This window comes from Ostrea edulis, chromosome 8 (genome assembly GCF_947568905.1).
Source record: "Ostrea edulis chromosome 8, xbOstEdul1.1, whole genome shotgun sequence".
Lineage (NCBI taxonomy): Eukaryota > Metazoa > Mollusca > Bivalvia > Ostreida > Ostreidae > Ostrea > Ostrea edulis.
Window position 1 is genome coordinate 40,898,701 of NC_079171.1, and position 26,909 is coordinate 40,925,609.

At 34.9% G+C, this 26,909-nt stretch overlaps 1 pseudogene; it reads left to right on the plus strand.

The window, feature by feature from the left end:
- Window positions 1-821: 821 nt before the first annotated feature.
- The window catches only part of LOC125661685 (multiple epidermal growth factor-like domains protein 11), a 77,021-nt pseudogene continuing 50,933 nt past the window's right edge, over window positions 822-26,909 (plus strand).

Below are 26,909 nucleotides of genomic sequence, written 5' to 3' on the forward strand. Positions count from 1 at the left end.
ACACATTATAGTCCTTTATTTATACAGGATCGTAGAATCGGTCAGATAAACCATTTTACTGTATAATGATTTTTGTACAAATATAGTACATACACATATTGCGTTCAATGGAGTGGTGAATGACAAATGCACTTTTCGAGTTAACTTTTAAAACATGCACCGGAGTTTCAAACTGAAATGAAATCAAAATAAGAAAACGAGAGGGTATAATCACACATGATACGTGTTTAAATAGTTCCGTAGGTAATCCATCCTTATAAACTAATCAAATTTACTTATAAACTCTAAAACTCTTGCTCTAGAGTTACTGCATGCACATTTAATATTGTTTCATATAAGAGATGAAACCCGTAAGCTATAATAAACCTTACTCGATTAGTAAATATCGTAAAATTAATCAAAGACCTACTTTCATTTTCGATAAATTATCATAAAATAACAAAAAGAAGAGTGAAGTGGTGGACACGCTTTGGCGCATCTATAATATATAATTTGAACATTTTCTATGACAGTTTTACTTCATCAAACTTATTGATAATTTCATTTTATTCATCAAGAGATATTGTGATCATTTGTAGTTTATCGAAGAGTGTTAGAATTTGTCAAACGTAAGGATATTTTAAAATACGCTGATAGCGAGATGCTGCTGACGAACAATTTTGATTCCTAACAACGTGAATCATTATATTCCATAGGTTCATGAATGTAATATACATTTATTCTTAATATGCAGGGAATGAACATTATTTTCTGTTAGCGTGAATTCATTATAAGAGTGTTGTCTGTAACCATGTTTTACTGTAACGTGTCCGTGAGGAAATCGTATAGCAGTAGAATAAATGTATGTCTTTGCACGTTTGATAATTGGATACTTGTTTTCATTTTCTACAGAGAACATTGCCCTCAACAAATCGGCATGGCAACTTACTCAATACATTACAGGTAACGATTTATTTAATGCAAGTAATGCCGTAGATGGACTTAAATCTGACCTTGGCGCCTTCGGAGGACAGTGTGCCATATCAGATACTAATCAACGGACAGCCACATGGAGAGTGAACCTAGAGGACATCCTCAGTATACATCATGTTACCATTTATTACAGGACGGAAAATGTTGATTGGGGTAAACTGCTTAACATTTCCTTATTAAGTTTTTAGAACATGTTGTATTTGCTTATATACAATTTTGTCAAAATGATTAATACTTGAAAGAGTTTCACACTTCTCTAACATTGAAATTCTTTAATAAGTATATAACACAATGACAACTTTTTTTCTGAATTTAGATTTAGTATTGAAAGATGAAGTGTGCATTGACAAGGACTCAATTCCTTCTATCCATCCCTCTAAATTCAAATGTTTAATCAATGTAATTAGATTTGCATACATGAATTAAAGCACCGACTAGTTTCATCCCCTTTTCACTTCTGGGCTAGCTTTCATTCGTTGTAGCAACATATCAGTTGTTCGCTCACTGCTCTAAACTCGATTTGTCCATGAAATCGCAGTTATGAAACATGAAATCCTGAAAATAACTATAGGAAATTACCCAATAAAATGATGACTATGCAACATTTTATTTTGTAAGTTTATTTCCTTACAGGGCACCCCCCCTCCCCCCAAAGCAAAATGTGTTAGCCCAGGGAACCGATGCTTCGGTGCTTGCTCACCTAGTCCATGAAAGAGAATTCAAAATATCAATTTATGTAAATTTAACATAGAAGCACTTCTGGTAAGCCAGAATACCGCAAGCATGTTGAAACGTTGTTCGCAGCCATGACGATCGTAGGCCATTGATAAGAATAATCAGGTTTTACTTGACCTGTAGTAATCAAAAGAAAGCAAAGCAACAGTAACCGTACGAAAGATTGATTGATTGATTGACTATTGTTTAACTTTCCTCTCGAGAATATTTCAATCATATGGAGGCGTCACCATTGCCGGTGAAGGGCTGCAAAATTTAAGCCTATGCTCGGTACGTATGTCATTTGAACAGGGAGGGATCTTTATCGTGCCACAACTGTTGTGCCACGGGACCTCGGTTTTTTGCGGTTTCATCCGAAAGCCCGCCCCATTTAGTCGCCTTTTATGACAAGCAATGGGTGCTGAGGACCTATTTTAACCCGGATCCCCATCATTCTACATAATTACGTATTCGACTATCAAAGTGTCGGAACCAAAAACGGGGAATGTGGGGGTGGGTGGGTGATTTTTTCACGATGGATATGACGAAAACGCAATATAACGTCATATGATACGCTAATAGCGTGGCAGTTAGGGACAGCACTAAAACCCTGAACCGATATGTTATCGTTCATGTAGTAGAATGGGTGAGAACGAGAGGATAGAAAATTTAATAATCTGAGAAGTGGGTAGAATCATGAACGTGCAGCAAATCAAGATACTGTTTCCGTTTCATCAATAGGTCTAATCCTGAGTGGTTACATCTTATTTGTTTTTAAAAGTCAAATTAATAATAACCAGATATTTCACGTAATGTAGAACAGTAAATTATGACAATATGCATACATCGATTTCCTATCGCCCGTGCATCGTCGGTATATTTTAGTGTTGAATATATAAACTTGATTACGACGAGAAACAAAAGCCTTTATCTCTTGTTACAGCAGGTGGCGCACAATACAGATGCCCAAAGGCCGTAAGATCCGGGTTTAGGTCTAAATTTTGCAACCCTTCACCAGCAATTTTTGCATCTCCATATCAGGGGGAAATTATCGCGCGGGACATTATACAGTATAAAATAATCAACCAACCAATCATCAAATATACCAATAAAATATTAGCTTCTATGATATTTGTCATACTGCGCATCGATTATTCATCCGATATAAATTATATAATTATAATTCACTGCTATTCCGATTTCACGATACAAACCAAGTCTACACCTAACATATCTTTCAAACCATTGACATTAAAACCGGAACTGTTTCCAAGTTTAACTCAATGACTATATGTGTCTATGCATGCAATTATATATAATTAGTGCTTTGTGTTTTTTAATGTTATATAGTCGGTTAAAGCGTTCTTAGCTCATGTTTATTGTCTACCTGCATATAGTTCCGACTTTAAATAAACATTACTTACTTAATTACTTACTTACTTACTTAACTAAGCGTGTTTGGCTTTTTAAAGTGAAAGTGATATTGCACTTCTTTTTTTTTCAAACATTAACTTAGGGTAGAGACGGATAGCAACCACGTGATCAGTAACAATCGTGTATTTTCACGTGAAATTATTTTTCGGAATTCCGTACACCGTCATAAAGTAGTTGAAAAACAAAAAGGGGTTCCGAAAGTACAACTTGTTGCTGTGACTGACTCAATGATTTAGAGGGTCGTCTCGACGAAAGATAGAGAAATTTGGCCATAGTTTAAAAAATAAATGGCAAATGAAATTTGTATTCAACCCGCTTTTCCTCTGCTATTTCACAACGCGATTTTATAATAACATCTATAAGCGCACAACTTGGAGCTGTTTCATTATTGTGCATTTATGTATTCCATATGTGACCAAATTATAACTCCTACATGCACATGTAATTGTAAATGGATGTCATGTATGTGCCAGATTTAAATAAAAAATAGGGCTCTCACAAGTTTGAGGGGGGAGGGGGGTGTTGCACTATAATTCTATTTGGTATATGATAGTATTTATAGTATCTTGAAATTCCATTGACCCAAGATATATTTCAAATCTGGGGTTTCATTTTTCACAATCCATCAAAGAAAGCTTGGTGTAAATTAATAAACATAACACAGAAAGTATGTATTTCAAATTTTAGCTTATACTTTGTTGTAGTTCTCGTTGTTGATCTTTGTGCACTTACACTCAGAATATAGATTTATCATTCGTCATCATATTTGATGATTAATATTAAGAGTTTTCCCAAATAAAAATCCCCACAAAAAATGAAATACAATTTATATTTGTTAAAACAAATGTTTCCATTACATCCCAACCCCTTTAATATACTGCATGGTATGGAGGAGAAAGAATGAGCAGGAACATAGACGTCGTAAATTGCACTCGGTGCATTGAGAAGAAAGATTCAGTCATGCAGCAGAGATAAACTACTAACCTTTTTATAACTTAAAATGTTTAAACATCCCCAAATTACCTCTTTGAAAATTGAACATGACAATACAGTTTCTATAATCTACTTCAGGGACGCATCAGGAATTGAAGAAACTCCTGGATTGTTTACAACATCTTTTAATAACCCCTTTTCTTACGAAAATTTGTAGTTTGTTAAAAGGGGTGGGGTTAGGTATTTTTTGCTAGTTCCGTATTGAACCCCATTATGATGTATAACTTTTTTCTTATATTCAACTTTCTAATGGATTAACCATTTAATGAAACAAAATAAGAAATTTGATGGATATTTTTTTTGCAGCTTAAGCAAAAGTATGACCCTGTGTGCAAATACTGTGCACTATTTTAAGGTAATTAGCCAATGTATTATTGTTGAAGTCATGTTGTTGCATGTTAATAATGATTGCTGAACTTGAAATTTATGTATAATACACAAGTATGTGAAATGTTTGGAACCATACATGACAAGTTATGATCCTTTATACAATAAAACTGTTATAGCTATATTTGTATATTGCTCTCTACTTATCTTTCTTCACTTTTTACGCTTTACAAGGACTAAGGAAGGTGTTATTAAAATCGCCTTATTTCTCAAAAACAAGGTCGATTACCTACATTGATTTTTATTATGTTTTATATCGAAGCTTCATCATAAACGTATATCAAAATCAGTGGTTAATTTTTTTAGCATCAACCTATCAATCTCTACCTTAAGGGGATATGATGCTGATATGAAAGTAATTGGATTTTTATATAAAAAAATATATTTAAATCATAGAAAGGATATCTCACCTGATTGAAAAAACACACAACAATTATTACCTATGTATATACATTAATTGATTACATGGAAACAACCACCAAACTGTCTTATGTAGAAAAACTAAATAACGCCAAAATTTAGTAGTTGTACATGTATATTCAAAGATATGTATAGTGCATAAATGAATTGTGATTTGAATACATTTAACGGTCACTCACCAAAAATGCAATCCGAATGTCTTCAGTTCCTTTGGAGAATGAATTTTTTATCGCACGCTTTTCAAGATAAACAGCCCAGGTGCATAGCTACCTGTACGCAAGTACGCAATTGCGTACACATCATTTCCAGAGAGAGCTCTGTCATTAAAATATTCGTGCCGTAAAAATAACTTTGCATTACATAGTTCCAATTTATAATTTAGTCAACATTATAATGCCCATTCAATCCAATTTCGTCCTTTTTGAATTTTGAATTATCAACTACGCACTCAGGAAAGAAGAAGACAAAACGGGGATTTCATTCATAAAACACATGAGCTTTCAGGATCTCAACGGGACTACCAGACCCTTTGCAATCTCGCACAGTCTCACATTCGGTGGTGAATTTCCAGGGGCAATCACTCATTTCTCGACATAGCAATAGGCTATGAATTTACTTTTTTAGTTAAAAGAAACGACCATAACTTTTTTTCGTGTTTGCGTATTATCAACTTGGTTTACGGCGAATATGTAAGATGTTCAGGTTCTTATCTACTCCCCGGTTGACACACACACACACAAAAAAAATAAACCGTGGAAAACTAGTACTAATGTAAACAATAAATGTCAATTTAACACGTTTTCTGTATTTTACGTATAAATATTTCGTAAATAAACATTTACATTTGCAGAAATGTCAACGACAGATGAAATAACTGTTTAAGGCAGTTGTGAGAGATAACGACCCCCCCCCCCTTCACTGTATGCAGTGGCGGATTTAGAGCATCTCACCCATCCCCCTCGTCACAAACTTACAAGACATCGCTGCTATACAGAAATGAAAAAGTCAGAATTGGCACCCAAAATGGCTGAGTATTTTGGCTAATACTTGACTTTTACATGTCCCCCCTACCCCCTTTCGCAAATTCTGGATCCATCTTTGAAATGAGATATATGGCATATAGCATATGACACTGATGGTAAGCGTATTAACATTATTAACGGGACTATTAGACTCTAGCTGAGTTTGTCCACGGGATTTGATGACGAATGTTCATCATGCCAAAGAAATGAGAGAAAATATGGAGAATATAGTGAAGACCATTGTTCATCATCATTGATATATTGTGAATGGGATCGGTTTCATAGAAACGTGGAATTAATATATTGGGGATTTTACATATGCCCGTGGTAGGACTTGGTTTTCATCACAATCATAAACATAGTTTCATGTTAACTTCCCTACACACATCCATTGTTTAAAGTGGTTCGGTCTATCCTGTTGTCCACCGTCTATATTCAGCCTACACTGTCACCTGATCATGTGTATTTCGAAATTGGTCGTTTATCATACTGTCGGGATGATCAATAAAGAAATGGAAAGTTAGCTTTACTATAGGATTAAACTTTTTTTTTTTGGAAAAATGTATCGATGTGTAGACTCCGGACATTTTACTCACAAACTGTATAAAAGTGCAAAGCACTTTTATGTTAAGTTTGTGAGTAAAATGTCCGCAGTTTACACATCGAAAAATTCTTCAAAAAGAATGTTTGATTCTTATAATTCCAATTCATTCACTTTATTGACTATTGCAAAAATTTGAATAGTTTTCCCGCATTACGTTATTTGTTTTCAGGCGTGTATGAATACATAGAGTTTTCGGATTTATTGATGTGTAAACTATCGTTCAGCTTCATTTTTGTCCAATCAAAATAGTTGTAACTAATAAAATTGGAATTACTGCTATCTAATCTTTTCAAGTTAAAATGTACAATTTGCATAAAAGGTAAAGCTAAAATTTCTTGATAAAAATGCGTATTTGTATCAATTTCATAGACTTCAATTAATACGACATGTATACCTTTAACTAATTAAACATAAATGCCCTAATCGAATACACATTGGATATGAAGAAGGCACGTACTCTACATCGTCATAATGGCTGATTTCCTTTTAAAACATGAATGAATATATAGATATCATCAATATTTGTGTATTCATTTCAACATCCATTGCCTAGCTGAGAAGCTCAGTAGGTTAGCACGTCGATTACTGAAATGTAGATCGCGGGTTCGAGTCCAGCGGGTGTTTTAATTTTTTTTCAGATTGGTTTCTACTCAAACTGCTTTTTTGACTAAATAAAGTAGATTTTAAAGTTTGCAGTTTCAAAATATTGTACACATCCTCCACTTTTCATCCATATCAAATTTCTCCGGTGTAGCATAACTCCTTAAACACAATAAATTCGCAAAATCCTATCAACGCTGCACGGCCATAAAATAATACTGAAATTAGATCTATTTACAGAAAAATGACTTTATGTGAATTTTGAAAGGATCGTATATCATTTATACGATGTTTTTCATGTGATAACTACTGCGATTTGACTTGTCACATTAATTATACAACACATCGGATGGGTATCTATTTGCATTCTGTAAATATCTACTAGGATTTAAATTCACTTGTCACCGTTGCCGACTAAATACACATATTAAACGAACAAAATGAATTGGAGAGTAAATCGTATTGATATTTCTGTAATTTCCGATGCAGGTTTTACAAGGAGAATGGTCCATTTTATATTCAAAGGATCCAAAATAGAAATACTTACTATAACTTATTTCAAAACTACGGAAATCTGATTATTTTTTCTTTCCTTTACAGTTTGTGAGAAATTTTCAGCAAGATATAAACACTGCAAAATGACGAGGAGTAGTTATGATCAAGCTGTTATTGATATGGTATATTTACAAAATACGTTCCTTATATCTCAGATCCAAACAATGGCTTTTCTGGAAGATTTGTGGGATTTTCGTTGTACGTATCAAACACAACCAACAGCACAACAGGTCATCTGTGTGTCCCTGACACAAACTATACAATAGCCACAATACCTGCTGTCCTCAACGTCACCTGTCCAGTTCACGGACAGTACGTCATCTATTACAACGAAAGGCTACCAGGAGTTACCTACCCTACTGGTTATAGTGATTACGCATTTAATGAACTCTGTGAGGTAGAGGTTTACGGTACGTGTGAATATTTTGATTTCATGAAGATATATAAACTAGTGTATGTTTGTATATAACGTATTTATTTCATGGATTTTAGCGCAATTTCAATGTAAATTAGGGGAATGAAAACTTTGAATGATTTACAAGATATTGTGCGGAGGTTTTTTTTCTCTCTATGGCACCGGTTCCCAATACTACGTTATTTAAATCTGAGATATTACATTTAAGTACAGTTCCACATAAAAATCAGGCAGAGGGTGAAAAGTCGACCGTCGGGGGTTGAGCCAATACTTATATATATATATATATATAGTAACATTGTTTATAGGAACTCATTTGGTGATATTTTTTTTTCATATGACTCACCTTCACAGAATTTGTGTTACTAAAAATAGAATACCCTTGTTTTGACCAAAATGACTCATAAAAATGCCATAGATTCCAAAAGGTTTTGTTAAATGACAAGATTATACATTTTCGAATGGCTTATAACCTATAAAATGAAGAAGAATGCTACTATCTACAAATGTCTGTTGTCACAGTGGGCATCTGTTATATGTTATCACGGTAAGCATCGCTGTAGTTAACGAAATTATTTTCAAATGGAAAAACATTTCAACTCTTAAGATAATTTTTCTCGAAACAAACACTTTCAAAAAGGTTTCATCATTAGATCGATGAAGGACATGCTATGAATTATTTTGAATCAATTACTTTTTTTTTTGGAAATTATTGATTGTGCTCGGAAAAATATATATATGAAGATTGTGAACAATGGCGGGAAAATAATATATTTTCATGTTTTTAACGTTTCGTTTATTTGCAAACTATTCGCAATGTACAGTTTTATGTCATATTCTAGTAATCATCATTTTTATTTATATCTAACATTATTTTCTTGATGTATTTACATCCCATAATGATATGTCTAATAGATGTAAATGCGAGAAAATATGCATAATAGTTTGGGTCGGATTCGAAAGTCGGTTTATTATAAACCTATTTCTTTCAGATTTCCTCAGGCTATTGTAAACAACGTATCAGATCGGGTTTTATAGGATATTTTGCACTGAATGACGAGTTTAACTTGCAAATATTTTTGACACGATAGTTTGGAGTGGGTTGGTAATTAACAGATTAAAGAAATAATGCTTGGGTGACAATATTTTTTTCATTTTGAAATTCACCTATCAACAATTCTTGTGAGGCTGGTCAACGGCGTATATTGTAGGTTGCTTGAAGTACAAGAGATTGGCATTATAATCCCGAGTATAAAGAGAACGAATGTCCATGCTCTTTTAAAACGTATATTTTCAGAAAAACAAAACTGTAATTACATTCATCATGTTCAAGGGATTCTTTATGATAAATCAATGTAGAGATAATTTATCAAATTACGTTTTTATTTTTAAAAGTAGGGGCTGGCCACAAACTTTACGGACAATCCTTATAAAAGTGGTTAGGTTCCGGAAACCGGAAACATATATTATGTTGGTTTCAACTTGAACTGCAGAAATGACGTTGAAGCTTCATACACCTAACCTTATAAAACTAGCACCCAACCGCATGCATACCAACAAAACATCCTGATCTTCTGCAAAATGAATAAGTTACAAAAATTGAAGCTAAAAAAGACATCAACTTTGAAGTTTAATCAAGGTGTACGCAGGCACAATGAGCGATGGGGATATTTAGCACCCCTCGTTTGTTTTAATTAAGGAACATTCCTTTGTACCATTAGTTTTGAATTGATAATTAGTCATTCTCACATGCAAAGAGAGATATTTGTCAGATCCCCAACTCCACCTTTTGTGCTTGTCTAAAGTGTTTGAACGGTACTTTGTCACCCCACTAAACTTTGAAAAACATTTTTACTTGCTTAAGGTTGATCGATCCTCATGTGATGGCATAGGTTTTTGCAAAAATCTTAATAAATCAAACTTTGCACATGATAGAAATATATCTTTTTAAGGAATGTTATTCACTGGATATAACAAAATATGTAGTAAACTAATAATACTGAAAAAGTTTATATTTTCCATAGATAATCAATTATTTATGATTTTAAAAAATGTTGTCAAGGGCATTAACTCCTATGCTGGAATTTCCTCTACTGGATGTCTATTATACATTGGTTTCCTTAATATCCACGATTAATATTTACATATTTATGAATTAGCAGTGTTTTAAAACTGTTGATATTTAATTTTGTCATTTCAACAAGTTTTTATCTATTTTTATTATTCTGTTTAACGAAAATGTGTGATTTTCTGATGTTGATGGATATTTTTGTTTTTGTATGTCTGACATCTTTAAAAAGGTGGTGAATATATATTTTCTTTGTTTATTAATTGAATTAAACTATACTGAGTGGAAGTTTTTCCACTTTTAACCATTAATATTGATAAGTCACATGAGGATGGAGCTACCTTAAAACGCTTGATTCCTATTTTACTCTGATTCTGGTAATTGTGTTAACACCATCATTGTGCCAACGGTAAAAAGATCAATAAAATATTTGTTGTATAACCTTCCAATATAATATTCCCACTGACAGATGTGTATATTTGAAACTATGTACAACTCCCAGCTAATGCAGAAATTAACCAAATTTAGGCCGATATATTTAGGCATATTCCTTATGCTTATATATAAAGGTTTATATCCTGATTCAGTTCGATCAATGCAAAAAATGTATCCCGATCGAGTTTGCATATCGAGAAAGTCACATTCATTTCTATTCATCTTTTGCGAATGGTCAGTTTTTAAATCGAGGCAAGCTACTGACAAACAAGTTCATGATGCAGGAGTTTCAACAGTCTTGATTGAAGTCAGCATTTTGCAAAATTCTATGGTCGTTATAACGATCTAGTTTGCCAATACAACCTATCACTTTTGTCAAATGCTACCTGACGTGTTTCATATCGATTGTAACATTGTTCGTGACACACTGATTTTGACTACGGATAACTCCATTTACCTGATCAGGATATATGACTTATGGTGCATGTGAACGGTCAACAGGGGATGTATGCTCATCTCTGGCACCTGAGTGATCCCACCTCTGGTGTATCCAGCGGTCCGTGTTTGCCCACCGATCTCTTTTGTATTGCTTATATGAGTTATGGGATTGATCACTGTTCGTTATCTTCAACTTTCATTTCCATTAATCTTTAACAATATGGTGTTTCATTAGACAGAATAAAAAAATGCTAAATGAAATTACCTTTTACTGTTAATCTCAAATAATCAATTTTTTTTCATCAAATATATTCGGTTGCAAAGCAATAACAACGCTGCAAATGTTTTAAAAAACACTACACGTTTTCATCTCCAAGTATAATGCATACAAATGTCCATTATAAGGAGTTATTTTCAATTACTAATTCTAGCTTAGATATCATAAAATATAGATATTGTCTTTCATGAAACGACAAATTATGGCATTAAATCACGATTTTTTTAAGAGCAAGACGAAATCACAAAGATTACCGCGCATATTTTTTTCCAGCGGGGGGGGGGGGGGGGTTACATAAACTTATATGTCATTTATCAGTAATGCTGAATCGCTTGTCTCATTACCAAATATATAGATGAAGGCCATATTCTTCGTCTAACGATATAATTTCGTTTTCAATAGTGAAGTTTGTACAATTCTGCCTACTCCAAGGAACCTGATCAGACCTTTGGTATGTCCAGGGTTTCATGTTTGCCCAACTCTTTATTTTTTGTTTTGTTATCCCCCCCCCCCCACACACACACACACACACACACACACACACACACACACACACACACACACACATATATATATATATATATATATATATAATCCAAATAGAAAGAGTTGATATCACACAGTCAAAATAATTCAATAAAAGGGCAGGAAAATATACAGTTCCAAAATATATTTAAATCACTAGCGCTTTCTGGATTTTAACATCCATCCTCAGGTGAATACAAATTAATAATGAATACGAAGTTGTTTATCTTAGAGACGTCTATTGTGTTCTTGAAAACTCTGTCAGACACTTGGAATAATAACACAGGGGATCCTATCAGCCCATATAATGTATTATCGGACTTAACAGTTTCGTAGAGTGTTAAGTAACACATTACACAAAATCAAACTATGAATGGAAATATAATCACATTCCATTCCATTGAATTTTTCTTTAAAATTGAGATTGTTTTAAATACTCTTTTAAAATTCAAAAGCCTTAGATATAATTATACCCCAACAACAAACATCAGTCCAAAGGTATGTTGATTTCTTGAAGTTATGGTTTACCTCAATTACAAACAACAGGAACATTAAGAAATGATCGCTTTATAGACCCTATTATCAGTTTTTTTTTTAATCAATTATGTGTATCCAGTTACATGTATGAATGATATTTCATGATTTTCGTCTGATTGCCCATCAGTAACGCATGAAGCATTACCATTCATTATGCGATACATTGTCAAACAATGTTGGAGCGTGGAATATGTAATGGAATATATGATACTAAAGAATGAATAGATTAGAATTGGCTGCTAATGGGGATGCTGTGAAAAGAAACAGACGCGAAAAAGAACATATTAAAACAAACAGAACGACACTGAGTAATAACTTAGGGAGGCTAAGCCACATTCATTATGATGAACTCATTGGGTTTGTTCATGCCATTGAGGTGGAATGACTTCAGTCTATGCATCCATAATTTCACCTTGTTTTATGAATGGTGAATATAACGAATAGTGATCAATTTCATAACTCCTCTAAGCAGAAAAAAATAGAGAATAGGACAAACACGGACCCCTGTATATACCAGAGGCAGGATCAGGTACATATGAGGAGTAAGTACCCCCTGTCGACCGGTCACATCCGCCGTAAGTCCTACATTTTGATCAGGTAAACGAAGTTATCCTTAGTAAAATCAGTGTGATTATTTCTCCGCATCTGTCCAGTAAGTATTATGGCTATGTCTTCCTATTTTTGTCGTGAAATGCTCGGAAACAGGTACTTTGACCCTTTTGGTTTTGATGGTAGACCGGCGATTATTTATCCTTCTACGTAGGTCCGCAATTTCATTTACGAATTGTTGGCCACATACCTTGCAGCGTATAATATAGATACAGTTATCCGTGCGACAGGGTACATTCCCAATAATTCAGAGGCATCGGTCTGTGAGAGGGTTCTTAATACTGTCTGCTCGCACTGTACATCAGTAATCTGCCACCAGAACATGAACATGGAATTCACATGGACACGAATTGTGCTCCTTTCTTAGATAACCTGTTTTATATTCTTATGAAGCAGAATTGATTCAAAAGCTTATATGTCAGATGCCGCTCGCACCTTTAAGTGAGAAAGTTTCCCAGTTTACTTTCGGAAGGTCGGTGGTTTCTTCCCAGGTACATTGTATCTGGGTTTTCTCTTCCACCAATAAAAACTGGGCGCCACCAGATAACTGAAAACTTGTTTAGTGTTGCAGAAAATATCAATCAATCAATATACATGAGAAGAAAAAAGTCTTTTTCTCTGACCTTCAAATCGATGTTTAGATATTTCGACATTCTATGTATTAGCAATAATCATTTCCATTCATATGTCGGTTAGATATATCACCGCGAACTCGAATTAAAAGACACCAATGAATCCCGAACTTCTACTTCGTACTTATATATTTCATTGAAAATGAATATTAACTGCAAAATAAAAACTCTACTTCATGCCAAATGGGATGATTTGAACTTTTCCATAGTCAACTTCCTATAAGTATGTAGCATTATTCCAATATCACCAGCATATGGTGTTTATATCTCTGAAATAAGTCGATATGCAAGAGTCTGTTCTGCGTATGATCAGTTTTTGTTTTAAATCCAGGTAGGCGACTGACAAATTGATGAATGTTTGGGTTTAAACAATCTCATTCAAAGTAATCATTTCGCATATTATTTGGTTGCGTAATGGTCTAGTTTACCAACCCAACCTATCATTGGATCAGATGCTGTCTGATGTGCTTCATACCAATTGTTAGACCGTTCTTGACTAACTGATTTTGGACAACGGATCACTCCGTTTATCTAATCTAGACATTGGGTTCACGATGGGTGTGATTGGTCGACAATAGATGCTTATTCCCACTAAGTACCTGATCCAACTTTTAGTATGCCCAGGTTTACGTGTTTGCCCAAGTCTTAATTTGTATTGTTAATAAGAATTATTAGATTTATTACTCTTCGTTATCTTCACCTTCCATATTTTTTGTTTTTAAACTATTTACTTTACATTTATTTCAAACAGTAATTTACAATGTAATTATTTTCTTAGACTATCCATCCCGTGCGGATCCAGGTGAAAGTTTGTCCTCAGTACCCCTTGCTTGTTGTAAAAAGAAACTAAATAGAGCGATCCTTCTGATAATATCGAAAAACCAAGGTCCCATGTCACAACAGGTGCGGTGCGATAAAGATCCCTCCCTCCTTAAAGGCAGTGAGCTCCGAGCATAGACCTCAATTTTGCAGTCCTCGCTGGCAATTGTGACGTCTTCATATGACTTTAAAATATGTCAATCACTATATTGTATTTTGTTTCCATGGATTTAATTTCTTTTTGTAAGACTTGGTTTCCGTCTACTCTACTAAGGTTGTCCTGTACCCGGTTACTACGGACCTGACTGTACTGTACCTTGTCCAGATACAAACTGTCGGTACTGTCACATAGAGACTGGAGCCTGTCAGGGATGTAAACCTGGATACCAGGGACTACAGTGTGAATCACGTATGTCTATTTCAATGTTATGTATACTTTTATATTAATTTGTTTCGCATTGTTCGGGACTGTTCTTTTTTATTCTATGATGTATTCCATTCGTAGCCTGCAGTCCTCAGTATTACGGGAAGTTATGTAAAGATACCTGTGGTAACTGTAGTGACGGGATGACATGTAACAATGTGAATGGAACGTGTACAAACGGATGTGACGTCGGTGTGTACGGAGACAAATGCAAAACACGTTTGTGTTGACGATGTTATACACGTTTATGTATGTTATGTTGCGGTGTTTAAACACAATATATTGAAATAACTGTTGTAAAATGGGTTTTGCAGAAGTCATATTTTTCGAAGGCGTATCACACTTGTCCCCCTTTTCATAAAGTGAATTAAAATCATAATATGCAGAAGAAAGACAAAGTTACACGTGTATGTATCTTCGTTGCCAACGTTAATTGATATTAGTGTACAACGTACAAGGGGATAGATGTAAAACGGAATGTCACATACATTTTCAACGTAACATACACTTCATTTCCAAATATTCTTGCGGAAGAAAGAAACTGTACATTATAAAATTTAGTATAATTCTTCTATATCTATGAAATATAAACAATCAATAAAGACGATGTTTTTAAACAATATCGGATAGTACCCGACTCAGATGCACGGACTTTTTCATGGTTAGTAAACACATGTTGTTTATTGAAGTGTTCGTACCCACGAGTTTTACTGGCCAGTACTGTTTTGAGTAAGAAGTGTAAAAGGTTTGTTTCGACACTATTCGTTAAGGAAAACACTTTAGTTTTGACAAAATTTACCATTATGTCATGCCATGACTCAGCGAAAACCAACGTAATCGTGCTGTTGGGATGCTTCAATCTGGAATAGCACAACATACCATAGCAAGACACTTTGGAGTTCATCGGAACACCATCCAGTCATTATGGTGACGTTTCCAACAATCTGGTAACACTCGGGGTCGACCACGTTCTGGGCGTCCTCATGTGACGTAGCGTCGATAGGACAACCACTTTGTGCACCTGAGAAATCGTTTCCAGACAGCAAGTTTGACTGCTCGTAGCATTCCTGGACTTCGACCAATCAGTCCAAGAACTCTGCATAATCGTCTGCGCGAGTACATCAGACCAAGACGTCCAGCGGTGTGTCCAATACTGTTTCAACGTCATCATATCGCTAGACTAGCGTGATGTAGACGACATCTGCGAGTCCGAATACAGGACTGGACCAATATTCTGTTAACTGATGAATCCAGATTTCATTTGGACGTTGTAGAGGGTATCATCGCGTTGGGAAACGGTACCAGGACGCTTGTGCTGTGCAACGTCGACAATTCGGTGGAGGTAGCGATATGGTGTGGGGTGGAATAACAGCATGTGGAAGGACCCCTCTACAAATTGTCAATGAAAATCTCACCGGCGTACGCTACCGAGACGAAATTATTCAGCGTCATGTGATACCCTTCATTACGAGACAGCAAAATCACATAACTCTACAGCAAGATAACGCAAGATCACATGTTCCACATGTAGTCAGGGACTTTTTTGTTCAACAGAATGTCGATGTCTTGCTTTGGCCAGCTGTTTCCCTCGGTTTATCGCCGACCGAGCACGTCTGGGATGAAACGCCGTTTACTTAATCAGTCAGTGACATTTTCTGATTTAGGTCAGGCTTTAACAAACATCTGGAAAAATACCCCTCAAGCATTTCTGAACACTTTAGTGGCATCAATGAGGCGCCGTTGTCAAGCATCCGTGAATGCAAATGGTGGTCACACGCGTTACTAACTTTGTTAATTTAAGTTCGAATACCAGTGTCTTTTGAGTGTGCTGAAATTGACGTTAACATTAATGGATTATGAAGTGTTGTAACGAATACATTTGTTAACAGTATGACAAAAAATAAAATTTGTTCATCGTTATTTTTTTTTTTTATTATTATTTTTTCATATATTAGATGATGAACCGTTTTTTTCCCGCTAGAATACTTTAAATGACTATAAATCATTGGATCATTTTTAAATCGAACATCGGACATTTACAATAGAAATAAATCTCAGAAGATATATCACCCATGGAGTCTGACTCGAATGTTATTTTACTTTTCTTTAAAAAATCTACTTTAAGGTTAATTTTATCAGTACTTTACAATGTAAATATTGTTTCGTGTACATGGTTTCTAAAGATTTAATTACGATTTTTTAGTTTGTTCCGTTGGTTGGTATGGGAGGAACTGCTCTCTAACATGCACTAATTGTAACAAGTGTGACAGATTTACAGGACAATGTACGTCTCCCTGTTACCCAGGCTGGAAGGGAGCAAATTGCACTGATGGTAAATTTTCACTGATTGAATGCAATGGTATTTCTCATTATAGAACCATTGAAATTAAGTCTTTCTGATTCCATGCATCATTTTAATTAATATTTCATAAATTTTTGTCTTATTTTTGGTAATGAACGACTGAGACTAAAATAGTTATAATATTTTGCGCTATGATCAATAGAATGTGATGGACGAAGATACGGGATCGGCTGTCATAGGGACTGTGGAACCTGTCTAGACTATAAACAATGTCACCATATAAACGGATCGTGCCTTCAGCAATGTGATTCTGGATATCAAGGAACACTCTGTAAAACTGGTAATGTCTAATATTGAAATAGTATTATTTCTCTATAAAGCTACCCAAATATCAACTATATAATCATAGAGGGCAAAACCCATTCATACCCCAAAGGTTGCTGAGAACGGAGCTTTCCCCTCGGGTAATATAGAGAACTGACAAAAATATATATATATCGAACTTTGAAAATTTGATTAAATGACGTAGATTTGAATACAAATAAGCGGACATGGTATTTCTACCATTTGAATATGGTGTGCTGAAGTTAACGTCATTCTGGGATGTTACATAAAATCCGCAAAACATGTAAATCATATTTATTTAGTCATATACAAGCACTCCCCAATTAACGCGATTGTACCATATTTCCTATGTTTTAAAAATTACTGAACACTGACGCTGAATATAACGTCACAATATATTGTTTACATTGTGTTATGTTTCCCGCATTCAATGAATTAGCGGATCAAATGTCTTAAGTCGTGTAACGAGATGTTAGGATGATTTGATTGAGCTATGTCCTCACATTCTAGGTGCTATTTTTTGTTTGGTTATGGATATAGAGACTAATGCTAATACTGTTTCCTTCACCACCAAACACGGTTAACGATTTGAATTTCATTTAATTTTCACCTTTCATTTCAGAATGTTCGCCTGGGAAATTTGGAAAGAATTGTGAGCAAAATTGTTCTGATAATTGTGAAGATGATCCAATAATTTGTAACGGAACTACGGGAGAATGCCCTGGTGGATGTCGTCCTGGCTGGAAGGGACTGCAATGTGACATGGGTGAATGAATTGATTGATTGATTATATATTGTTTGGTGTCCTTCTCAAGAGTCTTTCACTCACATAAATACGTCACCATTGCCGGTGATAGGCTGCAGAATTTAGACCTATGCTCGTGGTTTACGGTCATCAAACAGGGAGGGATCTTGGTTGGGTGAATAAGTAGTGTAATTCTTATATTGCATATTCGATTAAGAGTCATGCAAAATCATTTTTGATAAGTTCAAATCGAGAGATGATTTCAAACTTTAGATATTTTCAGACAACATGGTATGTGTATCAAACATATTTAGTGATTTTGTTATATGTCGATCAGTTTTATACACTGCAAGAAACTGGGAAAAAAGTCTTTTGTATATCCCAAAGGCGATTGAATGGATACATGTTGTTCACTTTTTTGTATGTTTTATGCTCCCTTTCAAATTAATGGAGGTGATAAAAGTTCGTCTTTTGTACATTTTTCAACTTAATATTTGACTTTAAGTACATTACTTAAAAGAATATTTAGCGATTGCTGATTGGCTGAAGAAATGGGTTGTGTTACGACTTTAATTATCTATTCTTGTGGCATTACTAACAAGCTAGCTTTTCGAAATATTGCATAGTGCGTTACAATATGTGCATATATATCATCTGCAAATTCAATGCTACTACTGAGTCTATACCAGTCTTGGTAACCCACTGGTTAAAACACTCGTTTTGGTTTTATCATCAATCCCAGTGCTGTCTGAATCACGTATGTTGTTTTTTTCAGTGTCGCTTATATCTTTATATATATATTTTTTCATGGTGTTCAGGGTTGTCTTTTTTTATTAGCTCACCTGAGCCAAAGGCTCCAGTGGGCTTTTCAGATCAAAATTTTTCCGCTGTCTGTCGCCGCCGTCGTCGTCGGCATCGTCCTAAACTTTTCACATTTCAACTTCTTCTCAAGAACCGCTGGGCCAATTTCAACCACACCTGTCACAACACATCCGTGGGTAAAGGGCGTTCAAGTTTGTTCAAATGAAGGGTCATGTCCCTTTCGAAGGGGAGATAGTCATAAATATGCAAAAATAGGGTGGGGTCATTGAAAAATCTTCTTCTCAGACATTGTGCTCCTTTGTTAGCTAACCTGTTTTTATATTCATATGAAGCAGAATTTATTCAAAAACTTCTACGTGAGAAGAAAAAATCTCTCGCTGTGACCTTGAATTCGACTTTTAGATATATCGATGACGTTTTGTCTATTAACAATGATAGCTTTCATTCATATGTCGATTTGATATATCCCTGTGAGCTGGAAATAAAGGACACCACAGAGTCATCCACTTCTGCTTCATACTTAGATATTTTATTGAAAGTAGACATTAACGGCAAACTAACAACTCAACTGTATGACAAACAGGATGATTTCAGCTTCTCCATCGTCAACTTCCCACATTTATGTAACAATATTCCATTATCACCTGCATATGGTGTTTGTATATCTCAACTGATTCGATATGCAAGAGCTTGTTCTGGGTATAGTCAGTTTTTAAATCGAGGTAAGCTACTGACAAACAAGTTGATGGTACAGGGATTTCAACAGTCTCGATTGAAGTCAGCATTTCGCAAATTCTATAGTCGTTATAACGATCTAGTTCGTCAATACAACCTCGCATTGGGTCAAATGCTGCCTGACGTGTTTCATACCGATTGTTAAGCCGTTCTTGGCACACTGATTTTGACTGCGGATAACTCCGTTTACCTGATCAGGATATGGGGCTCACGGCGGGTGTGACCGGTCAACAGGGGATGCTTACTCCTCCTAGGCACCTAATCCCACCTCTGGTGTGTCCAGGGGTCCGTGTTTGCCCAACTATCTATTTTGTATTGCTTGTGGGAGTTATGAGATTGATCACTGTTCGTTATCTTCACCTTGCTCACCACTGGGCCAGAAAAGCTGAAATTTACATGAAAGCTTCCTGACATAGTGCAGAATCAGGTTTGTTCAAATCATTGCCCCAAGGGTTGGATGGGGCCACAATATGGTATCAAAGTTTTACATACTAATATATAGAATATATATTTAAAAAGGATCTTCTTCTCAAGAACCACTGATCCAGGAAAGCTGAAATTTACATGAAAGCTTCTTGATATAATACAGATTCAAATTTGTTAAAATAATGGCCTCTGGGGGTTGGATGGGGCCACAAAAGTGGATCAAAGTTTTACAAGCAAATATGTAGGAATCATCTTAATTTTGTTTCTTAAGAACCACTGAGCCAGAAAAGCTTATATTTACATGAAAGCTGTCTGACATATTTCAGATTTCAGGTTCTTAGAATCATGGCCCCCAGGGGTAGGATCGGTTCACAAGGGGAGGGGATCAAAGTTTTGCATCAAATATATAGGGAAAATCTTTAAATATGAGCCAAGTTGACTCAGGTGAGCCCTTTGACCTCTTGTTTCATGATGTATTATATGTGTAGCTTGCAATCCCCAGTATTACGGAGAACTATGTAAGGAGAGATGTGGTAACTGTAGTGGCGGGGTGACGTGTAACAATGTGAACGGAACGTGCACAAACGGATGTGACGTCGGCGTCTACGGAGACAAATGCAAAACACGTATGTCTTGGAGATATAATATAGAATAAACGCTGTTTATGCATGTTGGGATGTAATTGTGAAAGAGATAACATTTCGAAAAATGTATTCTATACTATAACTGTTACCAAAGTAAATCTCTATTCAATAATGTCATCTGGTGAAGGCCTATCACACAGGTTTTCCCTCTTTTTATCAAATGAATTCAATATCAATGGGCAGAAAGCACATATAGCGGTTTCCAACGTTCATTGCTATTTATATGCGGTGTATATAACGTAAAATGTAAATCACAAATCTCACGTATATTTTGAACGTTACATACGATTTTCGATTAAACCACCTTCAGTGAGAAGAAATCATTAGGTCATTTTGAAATCGAACATTGGATTTTACCCAGAAATGAATCTTTGAAAATATGCAATCAATGACGTCTGACTAATCAATCGTATTACTGATTTTTTTTCCAGTTTGTCCCGTTGGTTGGCATGGGCGGGATTGCTCTCTAGTGTGCACTAATTGTGACGCGTGTGACAGATTTACAGGAGATTGTACATTTTCCTGTTATACAGGCTGGAAGGGAGCACGTTGTACCGATGGTAAAGTATTGATCAAATACAGCTATATTTCTCATTGTCAAAATATGAAAATATAATGAAGTATTCCTGTGTACACCATTCTAATTATTTTTTTTCCCTTTTTTATACTTATCAAGTAACATTAAATTATACCTAAAAATCCGTGTTATTTCTTCTACTATGATCAAATCAATAGAATGTGACGAACAAAAATACGGGGATGGCTGTAATGAGGACTGTGGAGCCTGCCTAGGTTATAAACAATGTCATCACATAAACGGAACATGCCTTGGTGGATGTGATTCTGGATAAAAGGGAATACTCTGTAAAACCGGTAAGATATAAAACTTATCTAATGTTGACTGGGTATTATTTACAGTATCTATCTTCATTTCTCTTGTTCATTTGATATATAGCACATACCTGTATCTAGGAGGAGTAAGCATATCGTGTTCTAAGTTTAACTTTCAGATTCATACAGTTTCTACCAATCTGCGAACATATAGTTGAGTTATCATGCCTGAATTTCTCGAAAGCAACTTAAGTCGAAACTTGGACATAAGTTTTATATTTTATTCAAATTTTGACAACTCAAATAGAAGAAAACATAAAGTTAAGCTTATGATTTTTTTCGAGAAATCCAAGCCAGGTTTAGGATTGATTTGAAGTTAACATAATTTGAATATGTTGATAAGAACATTGCCTCGTTTATGTAGCGTTGAACCGAGCGGGACATGCATGTTTTGGGCTTAGATAATATCAATAAATATTTACAAGCATAATGGTACACTTCGTAATATCAATATATTGATTTTTATCACATATTTACTCCGTTACCCAGTGAATACCACCCATTAAATGCATTTTTATGAGTACACTATGTGTTCCTACTCGGCATGTGACATCACAAATACACCCACATTTTACCCAGGTCTCATTTCTTTGCAGAACATGTCAGAGAGTAAACTTCCCATCAATACTGTTTTAAAATTGAATAGTGTATATCATGAAATACACGATCTATTAGAAAACACACAATTCGTTGGATATATATCATATAAAAAAGCATGGGAGATCCTTGATATATTACATATTGGATTACATTCATACACATGAATATTGTACACTGGAATCCAAATGTCGCATGAAAGATGTTACAGAAACGCCATTCACATGATAGTCTACGAATAATATGCGCCCGAGGGTGATAACCATACTTGGACCTGAGAATGTTTGATGTCTCCCTACTAAACAATCCATTATATTTTTATCATCCTGAAGAATCTGAACGTTAAAACAAACTATCACACATTTATTGACTTGTACCATGTGTCTGTTATGGGTGCTTTGAGGTCTGAGAAAGTTAAACGAAAGGAAGCTTTCAATTGTGACGTCACATTAGAATCAGGCAAAAACACGTCAAACTTAAACAATTCATTCCGTGACATATTACAAAACAAAAACGTAAACATCAAGTGAAAATTACAATAGAATGGAAATATTTTCCACTCATTTGTTATTTGTGACCGTCAATGTTGACGTTGAAGTTAATGATTAACAATCCTGCATATTTTTAGCTATTTTTTATAGAACTTTCTCGCTAGTGCTACTAAAGGTTATCATCTACAGAGAGACAACACAGTCATCACCCTGCACATGAGGGAGACATTACGAATTGTCTTCCTTCACGTGACCAGTCCTCGACCAATGAGATTGACTGTGTTATTTTAGAGGATAATAATATTTCTGTTGATATGTTTACTTGTACAGATAATATAGCTTGCCTACTGCTCAGATTATTGTACAATTAAATTCAGAAAATGCAAATGGTTAATGGTTTACATACCAATCATTTTAATCGATTGTGGCTTGAGTCTGTACGGAACTTCGTGTAGTTATTCATACGGGAAATGTCTGCATGGAAACCAGTGTCATCACATTAACGACTCCTGTAGTCATAGATGTGAACCTGTATAACAAGGAGATAAATATAAAGAATGCTGTGTTATTTTGCGTTGAAGTGCGATATAGACAATTATTTTCATCAATTCTTGTGATTTTGTAAATTGTTATATATTTTTGTCAAACTTTCCAGTGTGCAACTTCGGATATTTCGGTGCTAATTGTGAAAAGGAATGTAGCGTATTCTGTCAAAACTCACGTGACTGTCATCATGTGAATGGTAATTGTAGAGATGGCTGCAAAAGTGGATGGCGTGGAAACGATTGTTTAGAAGGTCAGTATGGACACATATTCATGTATCAACCAAATATTTTAAAGGACACATTACATGTTTCCAAAGAATACAAAATTATATACATTTTGTCTTAGAGTCTGAAAGTAAGTTCGTGTAAACATTGCAATAATTAGCCACAATGCGGATTTAAATCGAAACCCTGATTTCAAAAAGTGCCGTTAATTAGATAGGTACACTGTAATCACTTGTCACAGTAACGTCACATGTGAACTTCCTCGATCGATTGGTATTGAAAATTGTGTGAGATATTTTTTTTAACTCGGGTTTTAGGGCCTAAACCATTCACCATTTTTCACCATAGACAATATTTATTTCGATGTTGAAAAAATCCCGAGTCTTATATGTTTTAGCCACAAGTGCATACAAAGAGCGATGTAAAGACCCAGACGTAGCTAGGGAATTGAGTATGAAATCTACAATCCCGAATAAATAATGTTTACATGATTCGCTGTCTAAACACTGTTTGCTAATGTTATTCTTTTAAAAAAACATTTGTACCTGGCTTGCTTTTTAGAACAAAAAACAGTACAATTACTATTTATGTTTGGAGTAGACAAATCATGATAGGTTACATTGTTAATAACTAGGCCTACTGTCGTGGGTGCATTTCAAAAAAAAAAAAAGATAACAGATAGATAAATAAAACAATTTTTAAAGTGGAAACCACAATATTTTATTTTAATAAAGCAATTTCATTGTCATTATATTTTTTTTAATTGTGATCCACACGTTGTTAGGAAGTGGGAGCACGGCCTTATACTCTACTTGATCTTACGAGTTCATTTGATTAATGAAAGCATTATATATCAATTCAAAGTTAGGAAATTCAATATTTATTATTTATAACTGAACGTTGAATTATTTTTCATCTCTATTTTTACTTGATCTACCAGTTGGTACAAACCTAGAGAAAAGGTTATATGTTGTTACATCAGTGTATTGAATTTAAAGATCAGAACAGAATACATATGTAGGCTTATCAGTGCTTAGCTTCGATACAACTATTTTCTCGTAGTGTAGCTAGGTTTCTGTCCAACTGCTTTTTTAAAAAAAAATCCAGGTCGTTTTATGGCAATGTCCTTGCGCCTGCAAACATACCCCCCCCCCCCCCCCACGAACACACTTTCCATCGAGAAATTGAAAAAAAAAAACAATCTAAGTTCAGTTTACTGTTAGTTATTACACTAAAATAAACCTAATGCAATGTTATCTACAAACCATTAACATTGATTTTTTGTCGATTAAATATATCCTGTTCATGGAACGGCTAGCAACTGTTTTCACCCCTGTTGCCTGAGGCCGTACATGGCGTCACACATAATGGCGCGTAAAATATGGAAATGAATATGCATTTTGCAAACTTTTAATTTCATCGCTTTCAAACTCGAAAACTGCGCAAAATATTTCATAGAAACACCTCTAAAGTAATTTTAGCCATGCCAATATTTAATTTCGTTGAAAAAAATGAAAGTTTAGTAACGTGCAATGTGTTCTTAAACATGCTTTATTTCATTAGTTTTGTTTCAATTTAGTTGACAGTCTACAGGATGCTGAGGGAAATTGGGAAACTCGCTTTTATGGAGTTCTGGGAGCCTTTTGTGCCACACTTCTTCTAAATGGCGTGTATGTTGTTTACAAATTTACGAAGCGGTAAGGAACTTTTTATAAAGCCAACAAACGTAAAATTATTATAGGAAAAATATTAACCTCGTTTGTCATAGTGGAATACAATTATTTTTTCCGTAGGAGGACGAAATTAGACAAAAGTCAAAAATATCGTTCGAGACACTCCGCCATCTTCGCTAAAGAAACAGAGTCAAGGGTGAACGACGTTGAGAAAATCAACAATGGCTATCAGGAGCTGGGGGAATTGAGTCCATCTTCAACCTATGACTCCATTCATTAGAAGAAAATATATTTTACCCACCATTTATAATAGTATATTATCCTTTCATACTGTATCGCATGATGTGCATGTATTGTTGTACGCAGGTCTTTATATGTTTGTAAGACATTCGCTAATTTTACTACAAGAAACATGCACCATATCTCAAATTGATACATTCTGTGTATCCCTCTCCCATGAAGGTAGATAAGCATAGTGTGATAAAGCATAGCATAATATAACCATATTTCCAGTATGAATGAAACATTTGTACGGCGATGTAATGAGATAGTGGTTTTAATCACGTGTGATATAATCTGTTTAGGTCACCCGAGTCACTTAGGTGACCTATGGTTATTGATCTGCGTTCATCATCGCCCGTCGTGCATCATCTGTTAGCAACTTATTCCCAGAAACTACTGGACCTATATTGACAAATTTGGTTTATAGTATCTGTATGTGTAGGCGACCGGAAATTGTAAATTTCATGACTCTGGACCTATGGGGTCTTAATTGCGGGGTAAAAACTGTAAAATTGATGCATTTATTTAAAAATCTTCTTCTTTAATCCTGTAGATAATAATGATGAGCAAGGAATTTCTACCAAAATTATAAATTTCACAACCTCGGGGGTAGGGGTTCCCACCCCAGGATGGGACCAAACTTGGTATATAGTACGTATGTGAAACACTTAAATAACATCTTCTTTAGTGTTATTGATACTAAATTAAAACTAAATGAATATTTAGAAAGAACAGATAATCCTTTGCTAAAATTGTAAATTTTATGATATCAGGTTTAGGAGTTTTTGGTATCAAGGTGGGGCCAAAATGGTAATTTATTAAATGTGCGAACAGAAGTATTATTTTACTTTTTCTTGATAACTTCTATTTCAATTCTTTTCAAATTTAGTATGAAGCATTTCTGGAACAAGGGGGACTTAAACTGTAAATTTCAGGATTCCTGCACCCCTGTGGCCTTAAGGGCAGGGCAAAAACTACCCACAATTGAACAATATTTAAAATCGTCTTCTCTACAACCACACGTGTTTAAGAAAAACTAAATGCAGAGTAATATTACGCATGCAGGACTCTACCAAAATTGTAAATTCCATGATCCCCGGGGTAGGGGTTCTGAACCCAGGACAGGGCAAAACTTACTGTATAATGTTTGTGTTAAACTCTTAAATGGGATCTTCTTCAGTGCAATTGAAACTAAATGGCTATTTAGAAAATTGTAAATGTAATGATCCCCGAAATAGGGGTTATGACCCCTGTGTTGGACCAAACGTAGTATATAGTATTAATATGTAGGTTTGCTGATACTGTA